The sequence below is a fragment of the Armigeres subalbatus genome, chromosome 1 (genome assembly GCF_024139115.2).
Source record: "Armigeres subalbatus isolate Guangzhou_Male chromosome 1, GZ_Asu_2, whole genome shotgun sequence".
Lineage (NCBI taxonomy): Eukaryota > Metazoa > Arthropoda > Insecta > Diptera > Culicidae > Armigeres > Armigeres subalbatus.
The window spans coordinates 265109337-265128932 of NC_085139.1; the positions used below are offsets into that span (position 1 = coordinate 265109337).

The 19596-nt window shown below is 42.9% G+C and overlaps 1 protein-coding gene and 1 long non-coding RNA gene across 2 annotated transcripts in view; one reads left to right on the forward strand and one right to left on the reverse strand.

Annotated features, from left to right (window-relative positions):
• The window catches only part of LOC134207309 (mucin-2), a 630356-nt gene that overhangs the window by 117516 nt on the left and 493244 nt on the right, over window positions 1–19596 (reverse strand). The window lies entirely within an intron of this gene.
• On the forward strand, window positions 11960–12930 carry LOC134213574 (uncharacterized). Its single transcript, XR_009979484.1, has 3 exons — window positions 11960–12120; window positions 12190–12567; window positions 12635–12930. It is a non-coding gene; the product is annotated as an uncharacterized LOC134213574 (long non-coding RNA).

The following is a 19596-nucleotide window of genomic DNA, read 5'->3' on the forward strand; positions in this document are numbered from 1 at the left end:
TCCAGTCATGGAATCCCTTCCAGTCATGGAATCCCTTCCAGTCATGGAATCCCTTCGGATTCCAGTCATGGAATCCCTTCGGATTCCAGTCATGGAATCCCTTCGGATTCCAGTCATGGAATCCCTTCGGATTCCAGTCATGGAATCCCTTCGGATTCCAGTCATGGAATCCCTTCGGATTCCAGTCATGGAATCCCTTCGGATTCTTACAGTTCTAGAATCGCTGTAGATTGGAATCTTGATATCTATCGGATAGCGATCCAGGAGTTCGAGCGGATTCCTTCCATGCAATCCCATAGGACATGATTATATTTTTAATACGTCTTCTGAATTCCTGAACATTCATTTCTTAGTATCGTCTTAGATATAAGTATTTGTTCCGTTACATATTTTGCACAGTTCTAACGAATTGAAGTTTTCAGTATTTTAAAGAGGTTTGAATTTCCGATCTTGATGCTTTCAAAAACCTTGTCGTATCTGTATTGAGAATTATTTTTGAAATTTTTGTTTAGATTAGTCCTTCTCAAATAGAAATTGATTACACGTATGGTGATACAAACACAAGATATAAACATCAGTACTCAGAAACTTCCAAAACAACTGTCAGCGTAACAACCACCGCACTGATATAATCATCTCGATTGCTCATGCTACCTCAATTTAATATCCACCTGTGTGTTCAGTTACGTACAACACTGTGCAAATACGGAACCTATTCCAACTTGTCATGGGCCCCATATCAAGCCAAACCTTGAAGCAGATATGGAACCTAATTTGCATTCAACATTGACTCCGATGGGTGGTCTGAAGCAGTGGATATTTCACCACGTGCCGTTCGCTCATTCGTCAAACAATCCTTCCAGTTCTGCTGGAAGCATCAGACAGCAAACAGGCACCACCGCCCGCCGGGGAAGGCCGTCACTCTTGAGCTCTGATATGCGACTGTATAGTTGGACCGATACGATTTACTTCCTCCCCATATCGTCGCACACAGTTGATACAATTCTTCACAGCAGCGTAGCAAGGAACATCAATGGTACACAAAGTTTCCTTCAATCAGAAATTGTAACAATTCGTTACTTGGCGTTACTTAGAAGGGCTACGAATAGGGACGAAATTAACTTTAAAGGAATCTTTTTGCAATTAGAAATTCTTCAAATCAGCCTAGTTACTGAAGCTACCAGGAAATTGAAGGATACGAGCGAAAGGGATTCCACAGTGAAATTGTGATTTGATATTCATAAACTTGTTCGTTCGTTCATTCGGAAGGACTATCATCATCTTGTATGCGAAGCGTCAAGACACGGAACATTCGTCGTAAGTCTAACCATCATCATCGTTTCCAGCATGTACCACCTTGTGCAAACCCAAACTTGAAACAAGCCAAGCAATTGCTGTTCTGGAATTGGTTTCTTCATGGGAAAGTGCCATTCCACTACTGCCGGGCCATCATTTACATATGATGTTTGGGAGCTGGGGAAAGGCTCTTACGCCGAAGAACATGTAATTCAATTGCAGAGAAAGGCAGACTGGTTCCAGGGGACGCACCCGTCTTGCTTAACCGAGGGCACGGCTAGAGGTTGTGGGAAGTTGAGGCAATGCAAATGAGACTATGAATTTCTTATGCGTGTTGTAATACTGTCTTGTTGGTTTGTTCCTGAAGAAGATGACACTGACTGACAGGTCGAGAGATTCCACGCTATAAGCGATAGGGGAATCGTCCGGGGTTGAGTTTATCTTTCCATTTCATGGGGCGGGTGATGTTTGCTGAACTTGAAGGATGTGTCGCAGTCTTTAGAGAAAAACTGTTGAACCGTAAGGGGATGTTGAGGGTCATCATCATAAAATTGCTTGTTCACAGTTGAAAATGTTGAACTTTTGACAAAATGGAAAATTTTCAAATGATTACACGTCATAAAGCATGGAAGCGTTTGTATTTGTTATATATAGCTGGCAGGATTGCCAGATTTGTATCGGATTTCAATTACAACACACAACCCTCTAAAATGGTTAAATAACATTTGTTTCGTCGTAAAATACTTTTTTGAATATCACTTTCCGTTTTAGATTTGTTTGTTATTGTTCAAAAGTGGTCTTGATTGTATCCTCTCGAGCGAAAGTAATAAAATTATGGTATCATGAACCACAACCAGGATTCCATTCGGAATTCTGGGAATTCCATTCGGAATTCTGGGAATTCCATTCGGAATTCTGGGAATTCCATTCGGAATTCTGGGAATTCCATTCGGAATTCTGGGAATTCCATTCGGAATTCTGGGAATTCCATTCGGAATTCTGGGAATTCCATTCGGAATTCTGGGAATTCCATTCGGAATTCTGGGAATTCCATTCGGAATTCTGGGAATTCCATTCGGAATTCTGGGAATTCCATTCGGAATTCTGGGAATTCCATTCGGAATTCCGAGAATTCCATTCGGAATTCCAAGAATTCCATTCGGAATTCCGAGAATTCCATTCGAATTCTGGGAATTCCATTCGAATTCTGGGAATTCCATTCGAATTCTGGGAATTCCATTCGAATTCTGGGAATTCCATTCGGAATTCTGGGAATTCCATTCGGAATTCTGGGAATTCCATTCGAATTCTAGAATTCCATTCGAATTCTGGAATTCCATTCGAATTCTGGAATTCCATTCGGAATTCTGGGAATTCCATTCGAATTCTGGGAATTCCATTCGAATTCTGGAATTCCATTCGAATTCTGGGAATTCCATTCGAATTCTGGGAATTCCATTCGAATTCTGGGAATTCCATTCGAATTCTGGAATTCCATTCGAATTCTGGGAATTCCATTCGAATTCTGGGAATTCCATTCGAATTCTGGGAATTCCATTCGAATTCTGAAATTCCATTCGAATTCTGGGAATTCCATTCGGAATTCTGGGAATTCCATTCGAATTCTGGGAATTCCATTCGAATTCTGAATTCCATTCTGAATTCTGGAATTCCATTCGAATTCTGGGAATTCCATTCGAATTCTGGGAATTCCATTCGAATTCTGGAATTCCATTCGAATTCCGGGAATTCCATTCGAATTCTGGAATTCCATTCGAATTCTGGAATTCCATTCGGAATTCTGGGAATTCCATTCGGAATTCTAGAATTCCATCTGAATTCTGGAATTCCATTCTGAATTCTGGGAATTCCATCTGAATTTGGGAAATTCCATTCTGAATTCTGGGAATTCCATTCGAATTCTGGGAATTCCATTCGAATTCTGGGAATTCCATTCGAATCTAGAATTCCATTCGAATTCTGGGAATTCCATTCTGATTCTGGAATTCCATTCGAATTCTGGGAATTCCATTCGAATTCTAGAATTCCATTCGAATTCTGGGAATTCCATTCGAATTCTGGGAAATTCCATTCGAATTCTAGAATTCCATTCGAATTCTAGAATTCCATTCGAATTCTGGGAATTCCATTCGAATTCTGGAATTCCATTCGAATTCTGGAATTCCATTCGAATTCTGGGAATTCCATTCGAATTCTGGAATTCCATTCGAATTCTGGGAATTCCATTCGAATTCTGGGAATTCCATTCGAATTCTGGGAATTCCATTCGAATTCTAAATTCCATTCGGAATTCTGGGAATTCCATTCGGAATTCTGGGAATTCCATTCGGAATTCTGGGAATTCCATTCGGAATTCTGGGAATTCCATTCGGAATTCTGGGAATTCCATTCGGAATTCTGGGAATTCCATTCGGAATTCTGGGAATTCCATTCGGAATTCTGGGAATTCCATTCGGAATTCTGGGAATTCCATTCGGAATTCTGGGAATTCCATTCGGAATTCTTAATTCCATTCGAATTCTAAATTCCATTCGAATTCTGGGAATTCCATTCGAATTCAGAATTCCATTCGAAATTTGGGAATTCCATTCGGAATTCTGGGAATTCCATTCCGGAATTCTGGGAATTCCATTCGGAATTCTGGGAATTCCATTCGAAATTCTGGGAATTCCATTCGGAATTCTGGGAATTCCATTCGGAATTCTGGGAATTCCATTCGGAATTCTGGGAATTCCATTCGGAATTCCAAGAATTCCATTCGGAATTCCAAGAATTCCATTCGGAATTCCAAGAATTCCATTCGGAATTCCAAGAATTCCATTCGGAATTCCAAGAATTCCATTCGGAATTCCAAGAATTCCATTCGGAATTCCGAGAATTCCATTCGGAATTCCGAGAATTCCATCTCGAATTCGAAAATTCCATTCGAATTCCGAGAATTCCATTCGAATTCGAGAATTCCATTCGAATTCCGAGAATTCCATTCGAAATTCCGAGAATTCCATTCGGAATTCCGAGAATGCCATTCGGAATTCCGAGAATTCCATTCGGAATTCCGAGAATTCCATTCGGAATTCCGAGAATTCCATTCGGAATTCCGAGAATTCCATTCGGAATTCCGAGAATTCCATTCGGAATTCCGAGAATTCCATTCGGAATTCCGAGAATTCCATTCGGAATTCCGAGAATTCCATTCGGAATTCCGAGAATTCCATTCGGAATTCCGAGAATTCCATTCGGAATTCCAAGAATTCCATTCGGAATTCCAAGAATTCCATTCGGAATTCCAAGAATTCCATTCGGAATTCCATTCCGAGAATTCCATTCCGAGAATTCCATTCGGAATTCCGAGAATTCCATTCGGAATTCCGAGAATTCCATTCGGAATTCCGAGAATTCCATTCGGAATTCCGAGAATTCCATTCGGAATTCCGAGAATTCCATTCGGAATTCCGAGAATTCCATTCGGAATTCCGAGAATTCCATTTCGGAATTCCGAGAATTCCATTTCGGAATTCCGAGAATTCCATTTCGGAATTCCGAGAATTCCATTTCGGAATTCCGAGAATTCCATTTCGGAATTCCGAGAATTCCATTTCGGAATTCCGAGAATTCCATTTCGGAATTCCGAGAATTCCATTTCGAATTCGAGAATTCCATTTCGAATTCCGAGAATTCCATTTCGAATTCCGAGAATTCCATTTCGGAATTCCGAGATTCCATTCGAATTCCGAGAATTCCATTTCGGAATTCGAGAATTCCATTTCGAATCTGAGAATTCCATTTCGGAATCTGAGAATTCCATTTCGAATTCGAGAATTCCATTTCGGAATTCCGAGAATTCCATTCGAATCTGAGAATTCCATTCGGAATCTGAGAATTCCATTCGAATTCCGAGATTCATTTCGGAATTCTGAGATTCCATTTCGAATTCCGAGAATTCCATTTCGGAATTCCGAGAATTCCATTTCGGAATCTGAGAATTCCATTCTCGAATTCCGAGAATTCCATTTCGGAATTCCGAGAATTCCATTCGGAATTCGAGAATTCCATTTCGGAATCTGAGAATTCCATTTCGGAATTCCGAGAATTCCATTTCGAATTCCGAGAATTCCATTTCGGAATTCCGAGAATTCCATTTCGGAATTCCGAGAATTCCATTTCGAATTTGAGAATTCCATTTCGAATTCGAGAATTCCATTTCAAATTCGAATCATTTCGAAAGGAATTCCATTTCGGAATTCGAGAATTCATTCGAGAATTCAATTCCATTTCGGAATTCGAGAATTCCATTTCGAATTCCAAGAATTCAATTCGAGAATTCCATTTCGAATTCTTAGAATTCCATATTTCGGAATTCCGAGAATTCCATTTCGGAATTCGAGAATTCCATTCAGAATTCAGAATTCCATTCGAATTCAGATTCCATTTCGAATTCGAGAATTCCATTCGGAATTCCGAGAATTCCATTTCGGAATTCCGAGAATTCCATTCGAATTCCGAGAATTCCATTCAGATTCCGAGAATTCCATTTCGAATTCGAGAATTCCATTTCGAATTCCGAGAATTCCATTCGAATTCCGAGAATTCCATTCGGAATTCCGAGAATTCCATTTCGGAATTCCGAATTCCATTCAGATTCGAGAATTCCATTTCGAATTCCGAGAATTCCATTTCGAATTCGAGAATTCCATTTCGAATTCCGAGAATTCCATTTCGAATTCCGAGAATTCCATTTCGGAATTCCGAGAATTCCATTTCGGAATTCGAGAATTCCATTTCAGATTCCGAGAATTCCATTTCGGAATTCCGAGAATTCCATTTCGGAATTCCATTTCGGAATTCCGAGAATTCCATTTCGGAATTCCGAGAATTCCATTTCGGAATTCCGAGAATTCCATTTCGGAATTCCGAGAATTCCATTTCGGAATTCCGAGAATTCCATTTCGGAATTCCGAGAATTCCATTTCGGAATTCCGAGAATTCCATTTCGGAATTCCGAGAATTCCATTTCGGAATTCCGAGAATTCCATTTCGGAATTCCGAGAATTCCATTTCGGAATTCCGAGAATTCCATTTCGGAATTCCGAGAATTCCATTTCGGAATTCCGAGAATTCCATTTCGGAATTCCGAGAATTCCATTTCGGAATTCCGAGAATTCCATTCGGAATTCCGAGAATTCCATTCGGAATTCCGAGAATTCCATTCGGAATTCCGAGAATTCCATTTCGGAATTCCGAGAATTCCATTTCGGAATTCCGAGAATTCCATTTCGGAATTCCGAGAATTCCATTTCGGAATTCCGAGAATTCCATTTCGGAATTCCGAGAATTCCATTTCGGAATTCCGAGAATTCCATTTCGGAATTCGAGATTCCATTTCGGATTCTGAGAATTCCATTTCGGAATTCGAGAATTCCATTTCGGAATCTGAGATTCCATTTCGGAATTCCGAATTCCGGAATTCGAGAATTCCATTTCGGAATTCCGAGAATTCCATTTCGGAATTCTGAGAATTCCATTTCGAATTCCGAGATTCCATTCGGAATTCCGAGAATTCCATTTCGGAATTCCGAGAGAATTCCATTTCGGAATTCCGAGAATTCCATTTCGGAATTCCGAGAATTCCATTTCGAATTCCGAGAATTCCATTCGGAATTCGAGAATTCCATTTCGGAATTCCGAGAATTCCATTCGGAATTCCGAGATTCCATTTCGAATTCCGAGAATTTACTCGGAATTCCGAGAATTCCATTTCGAATTCCGAGAATTCCATTTCGAATCTGAGAATTCCATTTCGGAATTCCGAGAATTCCATTTCGAATTCTGAGAATTCCACTTCGGAATTCCGAGAATTCCATTTCGAATTCCGAGAATTCCATTTCGGAATCTGAGAATTCCATTTCGGAATTCGAGAATTCCATTTCGGAATTCGAGAATTCCATTCGAATTCCGAGAATTCCATTCGAATTCGAGAATTCCATTCTGGATTCTGAGAATTCCATTTCGGAATTCCGAGAATTCCATTCGGAATTCCGAGAATTCCATTCGGAATTCCGAGAATTCCATTCGGAATTCCGAGAATTCCATTCGGAATTCCGAGAATTCCATTCGGAATTCCGAGAATTCCATTCGGAATTCCGAGAATTCCATTCGGAATTCCGAGAATTCCATTCGGAATTCCGAGAATTCCATTCGGAATTCCGAGAATTCCATTCGGAATTCCGAGAATTCCATTCGGAATTCCGAGAATTCCATTCGGAATTCCGAGAATTCCATTCGGAATTCCGAGAATTCCATTCGGAATTCCGAGAATTCCATTCGGAATCACGAGAATTCCATTCGGAATTCCGAGAATTACATTCGGAATTCCGAGAATTCCATTCGGAATTCCGAGAATTCATTCGGAATTCGAGAATTCCATTTCGAATTCCGAGAATTCCATTTCGGAATTCCGAGAATTCCATTTCGAATTCTGAGAATTCCATTCGAATTCCGAGAATTCCATTTCGGAATTCCGAGAATTCCATTTCGAATTCGAGAATTCCATTTCGGAATTCCGAGATTCCATTTCGAATTCGAGAATTCCATTTCGGAATTCCGAGAATTCCATTTCGGAATTCGAGAATTCCATTTCGAATTCCGAGAATTTACTCGGAATCTGAGAATTCCATTTCGAATTCCGAGAATTCCATTTCGGAATTCCGAGAATTCCATTTCGGAATTCCGAGAATTCCATTTCGAATTCGAGATTCCATTTCGGAATTCCGAGAATTCCATTTCGAATTCCGAGAATTCCATTTCGGAATTCCGAGAATTCCATTTCGAATTCCGAGAATTCCATTTCGGAATTCCGAGATTCCATTTCGGAATTCGAGAATTCCATTCAGATTCCGAGAATTCCATTTCAGATTCCGAGAATTCCATTTCGGAATTCCGAGAATTCATTTCGAATTCCGAGAATTCCATTTCGAATTCCGAGAATTCCATTTCGGAATTCCGAGAATTCCATTTCGAATTCCGAGAATTCCATTTCAGATTCCGAGAATTCCATTCGGAATTCCGAGAATTCCATTCGGAATTCCGAGAATTCCATTCGAATTCTGAGAATTCCATTCGGAATTCCGAGAATTCCATTCGAATTCCGAGAATTCCATTCGAATTCGAGAATTCCATTCGGATTCCGAGAATTCCATTCGAATTCCGAGAATTCCATTCGGAATTCGAGAATTCCATTCGGATTCCGAGAATTCCATTCGGAATTCGAGCTGAATTCCATTCGAAATTCGAGCTGAATTCCATTCGGAATTCGAGCTGAATTCCATTCGGAATTCGAGAATTCCATCGGAATTCGAGAATTCCATTCGAATTCCGAGAATCCATTCGGAATCTGAGAATCCATTCGGAATCTGAGAATTCCATTCGGAATTCCGAGAATTCCATTCGAATTCCGAGAATTCCATTCGGAATTCCGAGAATTCCATTTCGGAATTCGAGAATTCCATTCGGAATTCCGAGAATTCCATTTCGAATTCCGAGAATTCCATTTCGGAATCTGAGAATTCCATTTCGGAATTCCGAGAATTCCATTCGGAATTCCGAGAATTCCATTTCGGAATTCGAGAATTCCATTCAGAATCTGAGAATTCCATTTCAGATTCCGAGAATCATTTCGGAATTCCGAGAATTCCATTTCGAATTCCGAGAATTCCATTTCGAATTCGAGAATTCCATTTCGGAATTCCGAGATTCCATTCGGAATTCCGAGATTCCATTTCGGAATTCGAGAATTCCATTCAGATTCGAATTCCATTTCGAATTCGAGAATTCCATTTTCGAATTCCGAGAATTCCATTTCAGATTCCGATTCATTCAGATTCGAGAATTCCATTCAGAATTCGAGAATTCCATTCAGATTCGAGAATTCCATTTCGGAATTCGAGAGAATTCCATTTCGAATTCGAGAATTCCATTTCGGAATCTGAGAATTCCATTCGGAATCTGAGAATTCCATTCGAATTCTGAGAATTCCATTTCCGGAATCCGAGAATTCCATTCTCGGAATTCCGAGAATTCCATTCGAATTCCGAGATTCCATTTCGGAATTCCGAGAATTCCATTTCGAATTCCGAGAATTCCATTTCGAATTCGAGAATTCCATTTCGAATTCCGGAGAATTCCATTCGAATCTGAGAATTCCATTTCAGATTCTGAGAATTCCATTGGAATTCGAGAATTCCATTTCGAATCTGAGAATTCCATTCGAATTCGAGAATCCATTCGGAATTCCGAGAATTCCATTCGGAATTCCGAGAATTCCATTTCGGAATTCCGAGAATTCCATTCGGAATTCTGGAGAATTCCATTTGGAATTCGGGAGAATTCCATTCGGAATTCCGAGAATCCATTCGAATTCCGAGAATTCCATTCTGAATCTGAGAATTCCATTCGGAATTCGAGAATCCATTCGGAATTCTGAGAATTCCATCTGGAATTCCGAGAATTCCATTCGAATTCTGAGAATTCCATTCGAATTCCGAGAATTCCATTCGGAATTCCGAGAATTCCATTCGGAATTCGAGAATTCCATTCGGAATTCCGGGAATTCCATTCGGAATTCCGGGAATTCCATTCGGAATTCCGGGAATTCCATTCGGAATTCCGGGAATTCCATTCGGAATTCCGGGAATTCCATTCGGAATTCCGGGAATTCCATTCGGAATTCCGGGAATTCCATTCGGAATTCCGGGAATTCCATTCGGAATTCTGGGAATTCCATTCGGAATTCTGGGAATTCCATTCGGAATTCCGAGAATTCCATTCGGAATTCCGAGAATTCCATTCGGAATTCCGAGAATTCCATTCGGAATTCCGAGAATTCCATTCGGAATTCCGAGAATTCCATTCGGAATTCCGAGAATTCCATTCGGAATTCCGAGAATTCCATTCGGAATTCCGAGAATTCCATTCGAATTCGAGAATTCCATTCGGAAATTCGAGACTTCCATTCGGAATTCCGAGAATTCCATTCGGAATTCCGAGAATTCCATTCGGAATTCCGAGAATTCCATTCGGAATTCCGAGAATTCCATTCGGAATTCCGAGAATTCCAATCGGAATTCCGAGAATTCCAATCGGAATTCCGAGAATTCCAATCGGAATTCCGAGAATTCCAATCGGAATTCCGAGAATTCCATTCGGAATTCCGAGAATTCCATTCGGAATTCCGAGAATTCCATTCGGAATTCCGAGAATTCCATTCGGAATTCCGAGAATTCCATTCGGAATTCCGAGAATTCCATTCGGAATTCCGAGAATTCCAATCGGAATTCCGAGAATTCTTTTAGAATTCCGAGATCCAAAAATTCCTTTCCGAACTTGCCGAATTCTTTTCGGAATTCCGAGATCTAAAAATTCCCTTTGGAATACCGAGCATTGTTTCGGAATTCCGAGAATTCTTTTCTCCTGAGAAAATGCTTTGAATCTCCTTGATAGCATTTGAAAAACTTCCCAGGCATTCGAAGCGCTTAGCCTTTTCATGGGACTCGTAACACGTGTCGATCATGTGTTTTTTTCAATAATTCGAGAGGACATTTGCGGAAATATTTTCGATGGATGCCACAAAGATTTATTTACATATTTGATAGAAGATTGTGAAAAATATTGAGTTCTCCTAGCCAAGTTTAATAAGTTTTTAGAAAAAATCAGGGCCTGATGTGGAAATGATTTCCTAGAATATGAGAAAAAATCAGTCTTTGGATGAAATTCTCCTTTAAGCTACATAGGGGCTGAAAGTCAACTTAAATCCCACTCCCAGGCTCAATTACAGCAGCAAGAAATCTCTAACAAGCCAAATAATACCAATCTCCCATCATCTAGTTTATTGAGATTCATGAAAGCCTCTATGCTCATCATTTCTACGAAGGATTCCTCCCACCGAGTCCCTATACATCATCTCCCCTAAGCTCCGTCAATTCGTGACTGCATAAAGCTTTTTTCTCCCGTTTTCCAAAGAAAACGGTTCCAAGAAGCCAATCGGAAAAGAAGCAAACAGTTTTTTTTTTATCAATTGCTCCATTTCGTTTGCCATTGTGGGTCCGGCTGGATTGCCCACCATCAGCGCGAACGGCGTCCCCATCGGATTCAATCGTTTTGCCATCTCCACCCGCTCCTGGTAGGCGGGTTGGTTGGTTGGCTCATAGACATTCATCCCAACCGACAGTTATGAGAAATTGAGCCCAGCCCATCACCGCAGCAGGGCGGACAGGGTTGGATCTCGATCGTTAGGAAATTGTTTAAGCTGAGGGACGGGTTGGTTCTGGTACAGCATGCAGAGTGCCAACCCTGATGAGCTTGTTCCTTCACTAAGGTGGATTCCGACCGGCATGGGATGTCTTCTTGGCATCCGGTTTTTGGGGATCCTACCATTATTTGAAAGGGATCGGACAGCGATAGTTTGGTTGGAGTGCCTTTTGACCTGGATTCGGTCGTCGAACGCTTTATTGCGCTACCGGGCAGTATCCCCGCCCGCCTTCCATGGCTAACTCGACCAGTTCAAACAATTTCGGGGGTTGCTTTTGTTACTCAATAAAACAACAAACACTGGTCATACGAGCAACAGTAGGCGTAGGCGAAACAAAGAGGCATCCAAAGGCAGGAGTATGGCACTCCTGAAGCGATAAGGATTCGGAATTAGGGTGTGTGTAAATGCAAAATGTTTACAAAGCTCTTTTTCGACTGGTTCGAATAAAACTGGGATTGAATCGACAACTATTATACTGTTAAAACTAAAGTTGGATTAAGGTGAGGAAAGAGAACCCATTACAGAAAATAAAGTAGAAAATTTAATACTAACCAAATTGAAACACGTAGGACTAAAATTGAAAAACAGTGGAAGAAATGATAAGCAATCAAATACAGTTCGACCATTAGTCCAGTCCATTCGACCAGTTTATGAAGGAACGCCCTAACAGGAACACGGACAATGCAAAATTCAATAAAAGTCCAGCTCAAATTGAGTGAACACCAGCCTTCCATAAACCTCAGTAACTAGAGATGGGGAGAATATGTGAACGCTGTGGTTGTTTCCCAATTGCTCCATTCGAAAATTGAAGTTGCTGTTCAGAAATCCCTTCTGGGCTGAAAAGAATAACACATCCGAATGTTCTCCTCCGGCAAAGTTCACCATATCCATCGGTAGTGGGTGGTTCTCCCAGCTCCAGCCACTACAACCACCAGACAAGCAGCGGGGTAGAGATAAAACTAATTTATTTGCGGTGCTTATTTTACATGCAATGCAATTTCGTTTTCCGTTCAGATGCTCAGACAGAGACGAAAGCACCGACCGACAGAGCCCCCAATCGAAGTGGGTTTCGTTCCTATGTAGCTGCATTCATGGAGTCTGTTGTCGTTATGGAAGCACACTTGACAAGCACGAGTATTGCTCCGATTGCAATGGAATACTTACAGCATGATGGGCCGGGCATGGATGGAGGATGCAACTGTATTATTCATTCCAGATGAGTGCAATTGCACTTGTGCTACGTACTTCCCCGATCAAAACATGAATAAAATTGGCAAAACTAATTGAAACAACATTTTTGCTCGTAGTTAGGCTTGATAACAAAAGTTTGTAAAAGAGCTTTTGAGATAGGTATTCTAGCCTAGATTTCATGTTTCCACTATGCAGTAGATAAAAATACCAATTTAAAATATTCTCGTGCTTAAGTATAGGGAAACGAACAATCATACTAGATCGCTGCGTAATGCCTTTTGTACGGTAAAGAAACTGAAAAAAAACGTTTGAAGGGTTTAGAATTCCTGTTTCAGGTAGAGGTAAGTAAGCTAACAACATAGCCTCTTTTTTTTACAGAGGGATGAATGCAAATCTGCAAACAAACACCTGAAATTATCTCTCAGGGAGTGGGGTTCACGGAACGCCGGACCCACTAAGCCCACCCAAACAATGGAAGGTTAATTGAGTAACCCTCTCTATTAATACCCTGGTTCTCACAGGAACTGCCTCCCAGCATTAATTAATATACTCGCACATTCACGCTCACACAGGCACTCATTCCGTATGGGGCTTACTTGGGTGCTCTCTCTAACATACCTTCTGACACACCCTGACACTCTTTCTGACGGACCATGTGAGACTAACTTGGATGCTCACCCTGTCACCTGATTCACGCTCTAGCACACCAATCTGAAACTTATTTGGGTGCTCAACCTGTCACTCCTCCTGACACACGCTCTGATACACAATGTGGGACTTACTTATGTTCTCACTTCTGACATGCCACGCGAGGCTGACTTGGATGCTTACTCTACTCACCTCTGCCATGCCTCGAGGTATCTATAGCGATAAGTACCAACAGTTCTACGATACGACCCTCCTACGGCATGTGCAGTCCATACTAACAACTATGCGCTTACTCTTCTGCCATGCCTCGTGGTGGCGACTGTGGTTGTCACCCGCTGCGACACTCGTACCTGGACATATGCAAACCTCTCATTCACTTCCCCGCGCTCAGCCTGTTTTCGCTCTAACTAACCAATCACAAGTTAGTCATGCTTGTTGACTGCTGCTCGGCGCGCCAGATTCTCTGCAAACTGCAGGCAATCTGAGTGGTTGCAGTCGAAACTGCGTTCCACTTTTCCACCGCTTGGCACATCCTCTGGATAAGGGTATCCGGGGTTGTGTTCCGACCGCAAACGTCTATCATAGCTCTTCTTTCGATGTGGAAACGAGGACATACGAACAGTATCTGCTCTGCAGTTTCATCAACACCTGGGCAGTCAGGGCAGACGGGGTTCTCCTCGTTCCCGAATCTGTGGAGGGACTTCCGGAAGCAGCCATGGCCTGACAGGAATTGTGTCAGATGGAAGTGAACTTCCCCATGGGGTCTCTCCACCCAGCTCAATATGTTAGGTATCAGCCGGTGCGTCCACCTACCTTTAAATGAGCTATCCCACTCGCGCTACCATCTGGCAACCGAAGTCACCCTGAAGCGTTTGCGGGTTCCTCTGGTGCCACGTAGGTCGAAACACCCCTCGTCTTCCCGGATGACCAGCCCGACTAGCATCATGCTTGCAATCACGCAGGCTGCATCGTGTGATATCGTGCGGTAGGCCGATATCACTCTGAGACACATTAAGCGGTAGGTGTTCTCCAGCTTCCGCAGGTAACTGGTTACCCCCAGAGCTCTCGCCCAGGACGGTCCGCCGTACCTAAGAATAGATACGGCAACGCCTGCCAGTAGCCTACGTCTACTGGCACACACCTTGGAACTGTTGGACATCATCCTCGATAATGCCGCAACAGCAGTCGAAGCCCTCTTGCACGCATAGTCGACATGGCTGGCGAAGTCGTCTATTACGACCCAAAGGAGCTTCAAACTCCGTTTTGATGCGATCGCGACTTCACCCACGTGAATCACTGCATGTTGAACCGACTTGCGGTTCTTGACGATAACCACCTCCGTCCTCCAAGGTTACGTCATCTGCGAAGCCGACGATCTTAACACCAGGAGGAAACTTTAGCTTTAGAACTCCGTCATACATAAGGTTCCATCGTACCGGGCCCAGTATTGAACCTTGCGGAACTCCTGTGGTGATAGGTACGCTTCTCTGACCGGCATCGGTCTCGTATAATAGTACATGGTTCTGGAAATAGCTTTCCAAAATGCGGTACAGGCCCACCAGCAGGTTTAGCCGGTGTAACGAGAGCGCGATGGCATCCCAGCTTGCGCTGTTGAATGCGTTCTTCACATCAAGTGTCACTAACGCACAGTATCGAATACCTCGCCAGCGCATCCCCGCTTAGACCTTCAGTGTTGGCTTCCAGTCCCAGGGCCGTGGTGAAAACTTCGCTGTCGAAGGGATTGGTTCTCCACCAACGGACCTGACAGGGACCCCTGTACGTCGGATGTTGCACGCCATAGTTGATCTTAAAGCAAATTGCGGGATGCTCACTCGTCCACCTTCCAGTCAAAGTCTGGTGCCAGACCAGGACTGACAAACGCTACGTCAATCCATGACTCGACCCCGTTCCTTCTGAACGTGCTAGCGGAACCATCATTGACTAGCACTGCGCCAAGCTGGGCAGTTACACAGTGGTTAAGATTCAGCTGTGTTTCTTGCACGGCTTATTCTTATTTTTCTCTCCGATGGGACACGAAGACCCACCCATAACGTGGTTACAGGCTTGCTTTTTTTTCTGGTGCAGATAAGGTACTTTGGTGCCTTATCGCATTCATGCGCCTTGTGCCCTTCCTCACCACAACGACAACATAGATTGCTACGGTCTGGGCCCTTACAGTTGTAGGACTTGTGTCTCAGCTCTAAGCACCGATAGCACCTGTCCACTGAAGGCGGCTGGAGTTTGCTCACTGGGCTTACTGACCAGCCGATCTTCTACTTCCCTCGCTCCATTATCTCTTTGGCTTCCGCAACCGCTAACCTAAGTTAGGATACCTACCTGCCAAAGGGACCGCCTCTTAGGCGTCCGCGTTCGTCGTTCGCCTTCGTTACCTCGTCCAGTGGCTTGCACTGGAGGGTCACTTCGGCCCCCAACGACCTCACCTCGGCGTCGTCACCCAAGACCTCTTGGGCCAGCTTCCTGTAGTCAGTCCCACTAGCCTGCACTCCGCGTTTCAGAACCACGACAATTTCACCGGTCCTGGTGCGTCTGACGCTTCGCACGTCCTGACCCAGCGCCGAAAGCATTTCGGCCGTCCGCATCGATTTAAGGATTTCAGCGTACTTTGCCTTATCAGTTTTCACCAACAAGCCCTCGTCTCTGTCCTTAGCTTTCTTTGCGGGTCGAGATGCGTTCGACTTCCGCTTTGCCTTACTGACCAGCTGCCAGGGATTTTCGGTCCCTTGTGCCGATGGCACAGGCTGGCTGATACCCTCTTGCGGCCTGGCAACTTGCGCCCGATTGGTGCCTTTCGCCTTGTTGGGCCGAGAAGTCACGGGTCGACGCCCTTCGGGCTCCTCTGCACCCCGATCTGCTCCGTTCAGACGACACGACGTTTTGCCTTCATGGTCGCACGTCGTTTGGCTTTGCTCTGAGCGCCTTCGCCGGATTGCTGCCTGAGCCGTTTCCTCCCGGACCCGTCATGGGAGACTTGGTGGCCGAAGCAGACGCCACGCGATTCCAATCCTCTAACCGTTACAATTGTACAAGCGACTGGCAGCGGCAGTTGCGTTGGTTCAAGCTTCAGCACCATCGGCACCATCCTCCAGCGAATGGCCTCCGCTCCCTCCTCCTGGATTCCGTCGGCATCCGGAGAACGACAACTTTCCACCGGAAGTAACTACTCCGCTCTACACCCGGAGCAACTGATATTTACGCACTCTGCTGCGTTTCCACTAGATCTTCACTCTTGGCATTCTTAATATTGAAAACTAGTTTATTTGTGGACGCAGTAGCGCGTGTGGCAAGTGTTTTTTTTTTCAATCAAAATTTTCAACGTCTGTAGTCTGTGATTTTTTTCATGAAATGCTGTGTCTGGTTGTCTAAGGTTGTCACTGGTTTTGTTTTCTGCATCTGATAGTAAAAAAGAATTTAAGTGTCAAATATTTTATTTTTTTTGTGAGAATTTCACCGCGTGCTACGTCTGGTTGGGTAGTCACCGAACAGGTTAGGGCTGCTAGGGTGGACCAACTGGAACGCTTGCTCACTCAAAAGCAAAAACATCTAACTGTCTGATTTCCTCCAGGAGAAGGAAATCGACGTGGCGTTCATCACCGAAACGCACCTAAAACAGGAAGTAAGCGTCCACATCCCGGGTTTTCGTATCGTGCGACTCGACCGGCTGACCAGGGGAGGTGATGTGGCCATCGCTCTTCGCTACAACATCAACTCTCGCCTGCTGCCAAGCTTCCAGCTGAGCATCATTGAGGCCATCGATGTCGCAGTGACCACTTTCGTCGGCACAATCACGCCAATCGTGGCGTACTGCCCAATTCAATCTAAGTCCGGCGATGGTTCATCAGCTGCCCTTCGGAGGGACATCATCAAGCTAACGCGAAGACAAGGTCATTGACACATGAATGCCAAACATCAAGCTTATGGTGCAACAGTCGCGGCAATCGAAACGGCATCATCTGGAGCAACGATATGGAGGGAGGCCACTACAAGATCCTGAGCCCGGATTCCCCCACTCGGCTGAGTCGGCCTGGTGTCCATTGGACAATCGACTTGTACATCACCAACATGCACGACCACATCTTGTAGCTGATCGTCTACCAGGAGCCCAGCTCGGATCACTATCTGGTGGTGGTGGTGGAGGTGGGCTCCTCGGTTAATCGGCATCAGCTTGTTATGTTCTTACTCCGGAGGTGATATTCCCTTGCTTCGGCGATCGAAATGCGCTGGTTGAATGTTCAAATTGAACTGTCTTTATTCATTTATTATCGAGTTACAGGTTTACCTACGGAAGGTTCTTGGAGTCATTCTCTGGTTGATATCGTGAGCAAATTTAGGGAGAGTACGAAGTTGATAAGAGAGTAGCCAAATGGAGAAGGCGAGTAATGGCCTTTGCTTTGCTATCTCAGCAATGGGTAAACCATTGCCGATGTGGAATATGTCTATTGAAAGTAATCGAACTACTTTGTGCACGCATTACATTTGTTGCAAAAGCAGTTCGATGGCCTAGGAATATTATATTTTCTCACGATGTGTTTGCATTGAGGTTTGTTGCCATGTGAAATGCACACGTTACAAGCTTTCCCGGCGAAACTATCATCGAGTCGTCTGGTGCCGGTTCCAAAGACAATTGATCGGCAGCTGCGTTCCATCGAGGAGGTGATCTCGGTGGCCCGAGAATGCATATTTTTGTTTACGGCGCATTTTCTACCGCCCGAGAGAGGATGAAAGTAAGATTTTGAGAGATTGAAAATCGCCTATGCTGGGAATTGAATTGAAATATGTCGGAAAAGCAATCGCTGAGACTGAAATACATGCTACACCTGGTTAGTGTAAATAAAATAAAAGCTTTTTCAAACAATTCTTAGCAATATTAGCTATTTTTTAAGCAGAAGTGAACCCCTTTGCAGTATTACACGGCCCACAAAATTCAGGAAAAGTTGCTTCCTGCCATAAATATCAATTAAATAATGCTGTCGTACGCATGTTAGGCCGGGAATGGGGTAAGAAACCCTAATAGTTAGGTTATCAAATTTTCTAAATTCATCAATGCCTCATTAAGTCTATTCTGACACATTAGATGAACTTTATAAATCACATTTGAATTCCAACCATTACTATTGAAACAAAATTAAAGAAGGGCCAAGTGGCAACCCACTTGAAATGTTAAACATGATGTATCAAGCAAAAATAAAAAAAAATACGAAATTAAAGTAAAAACTCAAATTCATCCACTTAGCGGTGACGATGCCTTTCTCGATTCAATCCCTTGATTTTGCCTTAGTGAGATACACATCATAAATAGTTGCCTACATTACGGCTCTTGCGAACGCTGTAAGGCAAACAACAAACCAACTGTATATGGTTCAACACACCATTTTCTTCATACACTCTAACTTTCATCTACTCAGTGACTGAGTAAAATTGTACTGCCGTCTCTTTTCTTTTCACGGAAATTTTCCTCAATTTCCGTCAAAAGCAGGACAACTCATAGTTTTGAGTAGTCCCGCTTTTGACGGAAATTGAGTAAAATTTTCGTGGAAAGAAAAGATAGGGCAATACAATTTTACTCAGTCACTGAGTAGCTGAAAGTTATCGTGTAACTTTTGATCGCAATAACCGATTGTGATTATACTCAAAAGTGATTATTGTGTTTGCGGAGAAAAATCTAAATACTGGTGCAACTGCATTTTCATTCGCGAAATTTATCTTTCTCGCATAATATTACGAAATAGTCCACAATTTTTATGAATTTATTCTTCTGCTCTTCATGATAGCAATAAAAACATGTTTCTATATAATTGAAACATAGGCAATAACAGAACAGTAGAAAAGTGTTAATTATTGATTTTTTTCTTTGTTAGTGTGTTTTTTTTAATTATTAACTAAGTTCAACACAGATTAATCATTGATGCTAAGTTCTGTATATATAAGAAAACCAAGTATGAAAACTACATTTAATTTTTGGTATTATTGGCATGTTACGCTATATCTCGTGACACATCACTCCAAATTTTTGTGTCAATTCAGTGTTCGAGAAACTGTCACACATGTCGTCGTGTAAACAGCAGGAAAGAAATTAAAATCTAAATTACGTTTTTTATTAATAATTGTTTAATAACGTT